Genomic DNA, 12,874 nt, shown 5'->3' with positions numbered 1-12,874 from the left:
GACTCTAGCTGCAGATCTGTTTACGTCGGAAGAGAACGCCAATGCTCCACTGGGGTTCTCTGAGGGCGTGGGACAGACTCACACAACACACTCTGGGTGGATGCCCTGACCCATCCAGTGTGTCCGCAGGGGCTGCTTTACGTGATTCCTCAACACAGGTTGATGACGCCGTTTTTGCAGCACGTCAGAGATCAGAAACTCTCGGTTGTGACGAGGTGGTTTCCGGACCTGTCCAGATTAGCGGTGGGACCTCCGTGGCCAATCCTGGATGCACCGGGTGCACTGACCCAAGCCAGAAGTATGTGTCGAGCCCATCTGGTGCTTGGACGTCCTCTCAAGGTTTAGATGTTGAAATTGCTTGACATGGGTTTGTCGGATGCAGTAGTTTCAACGGTACAGAGCTCTCAGGCTCTAGCCACTAACAGGCTTATGCCACTAGGAGGCACGTCTCTGTGAACTGGTGTGAGTCTAAAGGCCTCACCCGGGTTAGATGTCCTCTTTCTGGTGTTTTTTCCTTTCTACAGGAGATGCTGGATAAAGGACCACCATCCTGGTCGACAGCATCAACCTTCGCTCGTGCTTACGTGAAGGACATGGTGGACTCCTAGGTTGCTCTCACTGTCCTTTCTGGGGGTGCTTCTTTGTCCACAGGTGACCAGTAGAACGTCGGATGCTTGGTTCTTGTGGTAAGGACTTTTTCTTTCAGCCATGCTGGGAGGAATTTAATCCCACGGGCCTTCACCATGGTTTTTAACCAATAGCAAAGGCAGTTAGAAGGTGGAGCACAAATGACATAGAAATAGAAATTACCTAATGTAACCACAGTTCTATGAATATGGACGTAGCCCTCTAACCGGCTGCCCAGCCTGTATAGAATTTATTTCTATGCCGAAACTCGAGTTAGTGCTCAGACTCGAGTGTTGGGAGGCCAACTGTTCTACCCGGTGTCCTCAGTTAGTCATTTACATGCTCCGGTTGACAGTACAAGCAACATCCGACATACGACTGGGATCAGTTCCGACCAACTGGTCATATGTCCGATTGGACGTAAGTCAAAATAGCCGACGCGAGGGTTCTAGGTACTACTGTAGTGGTAGATCTCTGTGTGAGAGTGAGATGCTGGGATACTGTGCTGCTGTAACTGTCGTATGCGTTGCCGGGCTGCTACGTGCTGCGGTGCCAGACATTGAATGAAAAAAATAAGCGTCTACTGGCCGTGGTCGTAAGTCGGATGTTACTTGCACTTAAAACAGTTTTTGTCCATTTTTCTCATAATTCACACTTCCTTTTCATTTCTTCTGCAAATGATAGCACTGTATACATTTCTAACTTTCATTTGAGCAGATGACATTTTTTTAAAAATGTTTGCAGTCCCTTGCAGCAGATTGTCCACATTGGCACACTGGCTCTACCACAGCAGTCACACAGTGACGTACACAAATTCACTATATCACATTATCAAACTGCAGACTTAAACACAAGTAACCAGGCAGAACTAGGAATGAAATTTCAGTGTCAGATTCTCTCACCTTCAGATTCTCAGTTTTCTGCCTCAACTCCTGCTGTTGTCTGTGTAAGGTTTGTGTTTTACTCGCCAGCTCTCTCTTGGCTTCTCTGAAGAGAAGAACACATCAGCCTCACCATCTCCCTGTTTACCTTCTTTCCATCTGTAAAAACTCATCTCATCCACCAACATTCTGTCCGTCCTACAAAATATATACAATTGATTGAAGAACTGATTGTGTTGTTAGGCCATAAATAACATGAACAATTCCATTTCGCCGCATCTATTTCTACAAAAGGAAAGTGATGATGAATATTTTGTTTCTGTTCTAATCAAGTTTTATAATATATGAAGTGTTCACCTTTCTAAAATATGGAATAGATGGTAGTTTGTCATGTACTTATGATATAAATTTTTGACAGTGAAATGATCATCTTTAATCTATTTTTCCTGTGGCAAAAATGGTATTATCATTATCATTTTTATGATTGTTATTCGTAGCAGTATTGTTGTTGTTGTTCTGGTTAAAAGTTAAAGTACAGACTGGAATTCCCTTGCGTGTAGACACAGGGAAACAGATTTGTATTCCAAAACAGGGACAGACCATTTTAATTGCATTACAATTATGGTTTCGTAGAAAGGGCTTTTTATTTAATTTGTTTTTATTTCACACTATCAAAAATTCTACAAGGATTAACTGTTGGATGATGGTCACAGATTATGTGCCATGGTGGCAAACATTAAGTCGAAATGTCATTCTTAGTTGAATCACATTTGTTCATCGTCTAGTGTCTCAGCTGTGTCTCAAGATGGGTGATGGGAAAGACATAGAATGCAGTTTGTGACTCATCAGGTTGAACATTATTGAGGAAATAGCGGGAAAATGTGAATATATCAATCATAACAAAATCATAACAGTACAGTTATGAAATGAAAGTGTCCATCTCCAATGTCTCTCATATCTGTTCACAGTTTACAATCACTTTGGACTCACCTGAACACTTTACCTGGGAGCTATTGAAGAAATAGTGAGAAAATATGAATATATTAATAATAATGGAATCATAACAGTACAGTTATGAAATGAAAGTGTCCGTCTCCAATGTGTCTCATGTCTGGTGACAGTTTACAACCATTTTGAACTCACCTGAACACTTTTCCTCGGAGCTATTGAAGAAATAGTGCAAACATTCTCACTGACTTTTATGATAACAACACCAGCTCTGGTGGAGCGAATATCTGTCGAATATCCAACATCCAACTAATTTGATCACGGATCTCTACCTTCACTGTATATGCCCGACCCGCGTTTATTCCGTTGAATTATGCCTTGGAAGCGAACTGTATCGCTATCTGTATATATCTATATGCACCTTTATTTCCATCCCTATACTTGCGATGAATTGAAAGGCTTTTATTGGTGTTGAACTCTGTCAGTTCAAGTTAGTGGGCATTCAACTTCCAACATTTTATTGTGTTTTCCCTCTGGTGAAGGGGGTGATAGTGGTTCTGTCAAGTCACTATTATAGTCTGTTCCCGCTCGTTGATTGGTCTCAGGGAGACTCAGGCACGATATATAAGTCCAGTATTCACTGCAAGTATCAAGTAGTTTACACATGACAAATTCTGTCTGGCTGCTGTTGTCAAAATGAGCTCCCGCCATGTGACGCTCAAATGAAGTGGTATTATCAAGTGTATCACGCTGCTGATCATGACATGAAGTGCAATAGTCACTGTAGTGTCAAGTAGTTTCCTGCTGTCCATCAAAAGTACAGGGGCGATGCTGGCAGGGGTAGGAACTAGAGCACAACAGCGGTTGGCATCTGTGGATTCCCCAAGCATTGGTCCTAACTCAGTCATGACACTGGTTTTCATTATCCGCGGAAAATGGATTGGTTAAAGCCAAGTCTGACTAGGAGAAAGACTTGGGAGTGACTGACCTGACTGACCTCTCCTGAGCTAAACCGTTGCAGTCAGGGTGAATGTGTTTGCATCCTGTCCACATCCAGATGAGTAGAGAATGGTAGACAGCTAGAAAGGTGACGCTCCACAACTCTTCTTTGCAGGTGAGGACTCACGTAGCAGCCCAGGTGGAGAGAGGACTGCAGTGGATGAGGCGTAGGGCACAGAATGTCCTCTGTATGATCAACCGTTTATCCTGCCACCCATCAGCCAGTGGCCTTGTGGAGGACTATGTTTGCATTCGAGGTACAACACTCATGACACTCTGTGAAGCATCAATTAAGTTTCTTTTCAGCCTCTGCATCATGAAAGTAGAAATATTGACTTGAGTTGTACGCAGTGTATCAATTAAATAGTATCAATTAAGCGCGTGATATATGGTTTACAGACTATAAGCCACTACTTTTTTCTTGCGATCTGAGTCCTGCGGCTTATACAGCAGTGTGGTTAATATATGGATTTTTACACCTGTTGTGAGAGCAGCGTGAATCAATCAAGACGCTCCGTATTATGCATCTTGTTTCCACTATTTCCTCACTCTCGATGCTGGACCCCGTTTTTAAAACTAGTGTTGAAAAGCGTTTTTAAGCTGGTGCACCACTGACCTGCCCACAGCTCAGACAGACCACTGAACCTGCGGCTTACAGACCGGTGCGGCTTATGTATGAACCAGATCTATTTTCCTTCTTAAATTTAGTGGGTGCGGCTAATATACCGGTGCACTATATGGTGTGGGAATTACGGTAAATGTAATTTAACCACGATTGCAATGTATCAAGACAGGGATTGAAATAAACATTTATTCATTCAACGTGTGTGTGTGGCTGCACAATATACGAACCGTGCAGCTGTACATGTGAGGAGCAATGCACGCGCACAGATTTGTTGCGCTTTGTGGGGACCGCTCATTGCCAAAATGCTTTGTTTGTTTTGAAGTCTTCACCCTCAAATTGAGGTTAACCTTGTGGGGTCTGGCAACAGGGTCCCTCAAAGACATAAGGACCCCACTTGGTGGGGTTTTCACCAAAATTGCGACTCACTAGGATCCATATGCATAAACACACAGACACATGTTTAGAAATTAGGACCCAACATTGAGTAGTGAACTGACTGATGCTCTCAGGAAAACAGATTCGGTCTTTCGTCACTGATAAATTTCGTGCTTTTATCGGACAGAAATATTGTATCTCACGCTTATTCTTCAAAATCTGCAGCACAACCACCAAAACCCTTAGTGGTGACCATCATCGCCATCAGCAACTCCACCCTCAACAACTGCAGCTTTACAAACCAAGACGGTCCACAGGCGGCACCAGACCTTCTGCAGATGCAGCCTGAGCTGCTGATCAACGGTGAGCAACGTGGTTTCATGTCACTGCATAAAGCAGGTTTTTGTTGATATCTTGTTTGCTGCAACGTAAAAAAAAGTGAAATAATCGTCATCGACTCTGCTTCCTTCCACCCAGGTCGGAGTCGGAACGTCCACATCACACACTCTGAATTGCACTACGCCATGTTTGGAGATCACAACGTCATGAGGGGGGTACAAAACCAACTCAGGACTCGCTAGACCATTCGTCCCCTCTGCCCCTTCACCACCAGCACTGCAGGCGACTTTGCCCGCCCCTCTGACTCCATCAGGCAGTCAGGATGTTGAAGACTCCACTGACTGACTCACACACGATCGCTGCACTCTCCCTGCTTTGGACCAGCACCAAATACTCTACCTCTATTGCACGCTCACCGGGACACAGCAGCCTCACTTCAGGGGATAATAATGGGACTATATATATATATATATGTATATATATATATATATATATATATATATATATATATTATTTAACAGTTTGCTCTCCAGACAACACAGAACCTTTGTCAGTGCAGGAGTTCCTGGTCCACTGATCACACTGATGCGCAAGACACGTGGCAGCGAGGATGATAACAACAACAACAAACATGGAGGAATCCCTGAACAAAAGCTAGTGATGTTTTTCACTACTACTCTGAATGTATTCGAAATTCATATAAAATTGAAATTCTTATACAAATATTTTCAAGATATTAAAAGAGCTTTAGTTTAAATAAGGTGATATAAACACTTGAATATAGCCACCATCATGATTTATTGTGCTATTGTCAAACTGAAGCAAAATAAAATAAATAATCAAATCCCACCCCTAATATGGGATTTTATTTAAAATCCCATATTATATATGGGATTTTAAATGTATATATAGATAGATATAGATGACGTGGATTGCTACTACCATACCATGCTTTATTTGTAAGTGTTCAATTGTTAGACAAACCATGTTAATAAAAATGATGAATTCTTATCATCGCTATTTGAGTTTGTCTTGAATCTACTCCTAACTATTGATGTGTGGTGAATTGCGAGTGTCAGCTTTTTGTGACTTACAAGCTAGCAAAACAGCCCATAGTGACTCCTTTCAGCCCCTCAGCAGTGGCTGAAAGGAGAGCAGTGTTTTCTTCCTCTGGGTGTCTCTCATCGTCTCCTGGAACACTCACTACAGCAAAAAGCAGTGATGAGTGAAACAACGCTTCATAAACTGAACGACCTAGGTTTTAAAGTGTCACAGAAAATGCTGCAGTGTTGTAGGAGGCAAGTGTCAAGAAGAGTGGTCCTTCCCGATGGTGAGTTTTTAAGGCATGTGTTGTTGGAAGCATGTGGCCCGTCTCACCAGCGTTACAACAGTGTGACTTCAGCTGTAACACCGTCACAAAGACGGTCGATGGTTCTCGTCCAATCCAGCTGCTTTCATCTCTGTTTTCCTGTCGTCGGCACAAAAAATTAAAATGGGGCTGGCGGGTTGAGGTTTAACCTTGAGGTTATGATTTTTTGGTGAAAAAGCTATAGATCTTGGACTACAGCTCCAAAAAAATAAATCTGAAAAATAAAAACCAAATAAAAAAACAAACGAACAATATACATATATAGGTGTATATGTAATAACACCAATATGTAATATTGCTACTTCCGATGCTGGGGAGTTGGCAACACTGCAGCTGAAAGGAGAACTGTTTCAAGTAATGACATGCTACATGCTGGCCACAAGGAGGCACTATGTTGTAAGAGGTGGTGAAAAGAGAGACTTGCAGAAGGAATTGATCGGGAGTTATTGCAACAGGTGGGTTGTTCTGCTTAGCAAAGTTAATGAAGTTCGTTCGTTTGCTTCTTCTTGGAACTCATCCACACAACATGCACCACCGGCATCATTCTCATGTTTGGCTCGGCAAAGTAAACTCTTCAGCTGCAGATTAAAAAGGAGGTGTGTGGTTGAATCTGTCTTTTGGGACTAAAGATGACGATAGACGGTGATGCTGCTGCTTCTGACGGTCTGTTCGGATCCAACTGTTTAGCCCCTCCTGCAGCCAGCTGTGAGTCCGAGCTGTCGTGTGGTTTAGTCCTTCCCACAACCTCCTCAGGTCTTTCTCCTGGCTGTTTGTCTGGTTGGCTTCTGTCCATCTTCAAAATACAGGATTACACGCTTTCAGAACTTCTGACCTTTTCGATTTGACGGTGGAGCCATTTCATTGTTGCGTCACCCTGCCGGGCCTTGTGTCATCGGCTGAGAGTGACACACCCCCTTCACCACTGCTGTGTTTACAAACGAGAGCGAGAATACTCGCGTTGGTGCTGCGCGGCGTTAGCTGCCGACCTGAAAACAGCCTTCCGCGGCGGTCTTCTTCACAGCTGGTAGGATGGCAGAGGAGTCAGGCGTCAGCACGGTAAGACCATCCGTCGTTCACGTGTATTTCACCTAACTCCGTCCTGCCATTCCTTTATTTGGAACTATACGATTAGCTGCAGCGACAAGTTTTTACTCGCGACTTTCACTTGATGAAGCCTGTTCACACACACCAACCGCGTTAGGAACGGATCATAAAGTATCCGGCTTCACCGCGGTCATGACACCCTGAGCCAGAACAACGGTTCTGGGGACGGGATCTTGCGAGGGCCAAAGACCCGCGGCCTCTACAGCTCTTCAGGCCAGACCGGTTCTCTACCGCGGTCAAATTAGTTGGATGTTGGATATTCGACAGATATTCGCTCCACCAGAGCCGGTGTTGTTCGGTCTGTGTCCCCGGTCGCTGATCTCGGACGAGCTCTCTCGCTGGCAGCGCTAAGACGAAGTTAGGGGACCGTCCACAAATTCTCAGTCGTGAAATTATCATAAAAGTCAGTGAGAATGTTTGCACTATTTCTTCAATAGCTCCGAGGAAAAGTGTTCAGATGAGTCCAAAGTGAGTGTAAACTGTCACCAGACATGAGACACATTGGAGACGGACACTTTCATTTCATAACTGTACTGTTATGACTCCATTATTATTAATATGTTCATATTTTCCTCACTATTTCTTCAATAGCTCAGAGGAAAAGTGTTCAGGTGAGTCCAAAGTGATTGTAAACTGCGAATAGATATGAGAGACATTGGAGACGGACACTTTCATTTCATAACTTTACTGTTATGATTTTGTTATGATTGATATATTCACATTTTCCCGCTGTTTCCTCAATAATGTTCAACCTGATGAGTCACAAACTGCATTCTATGTCTCTCCCATCACCCATCATGAGACACAGCTGAGACACTGGACGATGAACAAATGTGATTCAACTAACATTTTTCAACTAATGATTTAATTTACACAAGTCACATTGCCATTTTCATTTCTCTGCTTCTTCAAAATGTTCTGTGTCCATACCCATACACTGCATGGAACCAAATTCTGCAGGAATCACACTGGACCTTTAGAAATGTTAAAACAAAGTGGTTAAATTTACCACTTTATGCTTCTGTTGAATTTTAAAACATCTCACTTAATGTGTTAGTGGTGGTCCACAACCTGGGGGTCTTTACGCATTCCACAACAGCTGTTTACATCAAACACTAAAACACATAAACGTATGTTGAAAATGATTGATTATTGTAAATCATCCATTGTACCTCATGCCTTGAGGATTTTCGCCAGAATCGTGCGCTCTTTTAACCATCTTCTCGTTGAAGGTGGGTCATAACTGCCCCACGCCACTTAATATCCACCCAGTCAGTTTTGCGATGGCATGTTCTCCTCACATTGAAGAATTTCCTGAGAGATGATGTAAAAAGGTAACTAAAAACACTTACAGTATAATAAGTAATAATTTTGGAATATTTAAAATAAAATAAATAAATTATCACAAGAAGATGGTTGCAGCTGCGGCACCATTATCTTCCACATTTTTCTGCGTTGTATTAATGCTGTCTGTGTCAAAGAAACATTTAAATTCACTGGAGTCTCCATGTATTTGTTTGCCACTACGAAAATGATGGATCATCAAATTAAGGCAGAATTCTTTGTTTATGAACACCATGAATGGATAATAATGCCAATTATCATCCATTCATGGAATTACGCCATGTCCAGCCCAAATCCTCTATTAGCTCCCCAATGTTACATTTCCAACTTCAAAAGGGGAAATGCAGAAAGAGCGCACGAAAATCCTCAAGGCATCGGGTACAATGGATGATTTACAATAATCAATCATTTTCAACATACGTTTATGTGTTTTAGTGTTTGATGTAAACAGCTGTTGTGGAATGCGTAAAGACCCCCAGGTTGTGGACCACCACTAACACACTAAGTGAGATGTTTTAAAATTCAACAGAAGCATAAAGTGGTAAATTTAACCACTTTGTTTTAACATTTCTAAAGGTCCAGTGTGATTCCTGCGGAATTTGGTTCCATGCAGTGTATGGGTATGGACACAGAACATTTTGAAGAAGCGGAGAAATGAAAATGGCAATGTGACTTGTGTAAATGAAATCATTAGTTGAAAAATATTAGTTGAATCACATTTGTTCATCGTCCAGTGTCTCAGCTGTGTCTCAAGATGGGTGATGGGAGAGACATAGAATGCAGTTTGTGACTCATCAGGTTGAACATTATTGAGGAAACAGCGGGAAAATGTGAATATATCAATCATAACAAAATCATAACAGTAAAGTTATGAAATGAAAGTGTCCATCTCCAATGTCTCTCATATCTGTTCACAGTTTACAATCACTTTGGACTCACCTGAACACTTTTCCTGGGAGCTATTGAAGAAATAGTGAGAAAATATGAATATATTAATAATAATAGAATCATAACAGTACAGTTATGAAATGAAAGTGTCCGTCTCCAATGTGTCTCATATCTGTTCACAGTTTACAATCACTTTGAACTCACCTGAACACTTTTCCTCGGAGCTATTGAAGAAATAGTGCAAACATTCTCACTGACTTTTAGGATAATTTCACGACTGAGAATTTGTGGACCCCTAACTTCGTCTGAGCGCTGCCAGCGAGAGAGCTCGTCCGAGATCGGCGACCGCTTCCCGGGGACACAGACCAAACAACACTGGCTCTGGTGGAGCGAATATCTGTCGAATATCCAACATCCAACTAATTTGACCGCGGTTTCCTACCTTCACTGTATATGCCCGACCCGCGTTTATTCCGTTGAATTATGCCTAGGAAGCGAACTGTATCGCTATCTGTATATATCTATATGCACCTTTATTTCCATCCCTATACTTGCGATGAATTGAAAGGCCTTTATTGGTGTTGAACTCTGTCAGTTCAAGTTAGTGGGCATTCAACTTCCAACATTTTATTGTGTTTTCCCTCTGGTGAAGGGGGTGATAGTGGTTCTGTCAAGTCACTATTATAGTCTGTTCCCGCTTGTTGATTGGTCTCAGGGAGACTCAGGCACGATATATAAGTCCAGTATTCACTGCAAGTATCAAGTAGACCTTCTGCAGATGCAGCCTGAGCTGCTGATCAACGGTGAGCAACGTGCTTTCATGTCACTGCATAAAGCAGGTTTTTGTTGATATCTTGTTTGCTGCAACGTAAAAATACGTGAAATAATCATCATCAACTCTGCTTCCTTCCACCCAGGTCGGAGTCGGAGCGTCCACATCACACACTCTGAATTGCACTACGCCATGTTTGGAGATCACAACGTCATGAGGGGGAACAAAACCAACTCAGGACTCGCTAGTCCATTCGTCCCCTCTGCCCCTTCACCACCAGCACTGCAGGCGACTTTGCCCGCCCCTCTGACTCCATCAGGCAGTCAGGATGTTGAAGACTCCACTGACTGACTCACACACGATCTCTGCACTCTCCCTGCTTTGGACCAGCACCAAATACTCTACCTCAATTACACGCTCACCGGGACACAGCAGCCTCACTACAGGGGATAATAATGAGACTATATATATATATATTTATATATTTATATTATTTAACAGTTTGCTCTCTAGACAACACAGAACCTTTGTAAGTGCAGGAGTTCCTGGTCCACTGATCACACTGATGCGCAAGACACGTGGCAGCTAGGACGATAACAACAACAACAAACATGGAGGAATCCCTGAACAAAAGCTAGTGATGTTTTTCACTACCACTCTGAATGTATTCGAAATTCATATAAAATTGAAATTCTTATTCTAATATCTTTTCAAGATATTAAAAGAGCTTTAGTTTAAATAAGCTGATATAAACACTTGAATATAGCCACCATCATGATTTATTGTGCTATTGTCAAACTGAAGCAAAATAAAATAAATAATAAAATCCTACCCCTAATATGGGATTTTATTTAAAATCCCATATTATATATGGGATTTTAAATGTATATATATATATGTAGATAGATAGATATAGATGACGTGGATTGCTACTACCATACCATGCTTTATTTGTAAGTGTTCAATTGTTCGACAAACCATGTTAATAAAAATGATGAATTCTTATCATCACTATTTGAGTTTGTCTTGAATCTACTCCTAACTATTGATGTGTGGTGAATTGCGAGTGTCAGCTTTTTGTGACTTACAAGCTAGCAAAACAGCCCATAGTGACTCCTTTCAGCCCCTCAGCAGTGGCTGAAAGGAGAACAGTGTTTTCTTCCTCCGGGTGTCTCTTCCTCCGGAGAGACATCCGGAGGAAGGAAGAGAGACTTCCTTCCTTCCTCCGGACTTCCTAAGAGTTCTCATCTCTTAGTGAGAACACTCACTAAGAGATGAGAACACTCTTAATGAGTGTTCTCATCGTCTCCTGGAACACTCACTACAGCAGAAAGCAGTGACGAGTGAAACAACGCTTCATAAACTGAACGACCTAGGTTTTAAAGTGTCACAGAAAATGCTGCAGTGTTGTTGGAGGCAAGTGTCAAGAAGAGTGGTCCTTCCCGATGGTGAGTTTTTAAGGCATGTGTTGTTGGAAGCATGTGGCCCGTCTCACCAGCGTTACAACAGTGTGACTTCAGCTGTAACACCGTCACAAAGACGGTCGATGGTTCTCGTCCAATCCATCTGCTTTCATCTCTGTTTTCCTGTCGTCGGCACAAAAAATTAAAATGGGGCTGGCAGGTTGAGGTTTAACCTTGAGGTTATGATTTTTTGGTGAAAAAGCAGACCCCGGTTCTCTACCTTCACTGTATATGCCCGACCCGCGTTTATTCCGTTGAATTATGCCTCGGAAGCGAACTGTATCGCTATCTGTATATATCTATATGCACCTTTATTTCCATCCCTATACTTGCGATGAATTGAAAGGCCTTTATTGGTGTTGAACTCTGTCAGTTCAAGTTAGTGGGCATTCAACTTCCAACATTTTATTGTGTTTTCCCTCTGGTGAAGGGGGTGATCAAGTATCAAGTAAGAAAGTATCAAGTAGTTTACACATGACAAATTCTGTCTGGCCGCTGTTGTCAAAATGAGCTCGTGTATTTCACCAAAAAAAAAAACAGCCTTCTGTTTTGACACTCTTCTTTTAATTCCGTTAAACTCCGTGGATTGGTCTCAACGGCAGCAGCTCGTGGCTCTCTCTCACCACCCGAAACAAAACTCCCTCTCTCCTTCAGCGCAGCCCCTCGCTCCACCCCCACTCACCCGTCACCACTGAACCCTTAAAGAAACAGTACAAACATAAAGCCAGAACGTTACAATATACAGTGGTGGTCAAAAGTTTACATACACTTGTAAAGAACATAATGTCATGGCTGTCTTGAGTTTCCAGTTATTTCTACAAATCTGATTTTTCTCTGATAGAATGATTGGAACAGATACTTCTTTGTCACAAAAAACAATCATGAAGTTTGATTCTTTTATGATTTTATTATGGGTAAACTGAAAGTGTGACCAAAATCAGCTGGGTCAAAAATGTACATACAGCAATGCTAATATTTGGTTACATGTCCCTTGGCCATTTTTACTTCAATTAGGCGCTTTTGGTAGCCATCCACAAGCTTCTGGTTGAATCTTTGACCACTCCTCTTGACAGAATTGGTGCAGTTCAGTTAAATTTGTTGCCTTTCTGACATGGACTTGTTTCTTCAGCATTGTCCACA

At 42.2% G+C, this 12,874-nt stretch overlaps 1 long non-coding RNA gene across 1 annotated transcript; it reads left to right on the top strand.

The window, feature by feature from the left end:
- Window positions 1–6,551: 6,551 nt before the first annotated feature.
- Window positions 6,552–11,037, top strand: LOC128768543 (uncharacterized). Its single transcript, XR_008416250.1, has 2 exons — window positions 6,552–7,219; window positions 10,417–11,037. It is a non-coding gene; the product is annotated as an uncharacterized LOC128768543 (long non-coding RNA).
- The last annotated feature ends 1,837 nt before the right edge of the window (window positions 11,038–12,874 follow it).

This window comes from Synchiropus splendidus, chromosome 12 (genome assembly GCF_027744825.2).
Source record: "Synchiropus splendidus isolate RoL2022-P1 chromosome 12, RoL_Sspl_1.0, whole genome shotgun sequence".
Lineage (NCBI taxonomy): Eukaryota > Metazoa > Chordata > Actinopteri > Syngnathiformes > Callionymidae > Synchiropus > Synchiropus splendidus.
The sequence above is the reverse complement of the archived record's forward strand: the minus strand, read 5'-3'. Positions and strand labels throughout refer to the sequence as shown.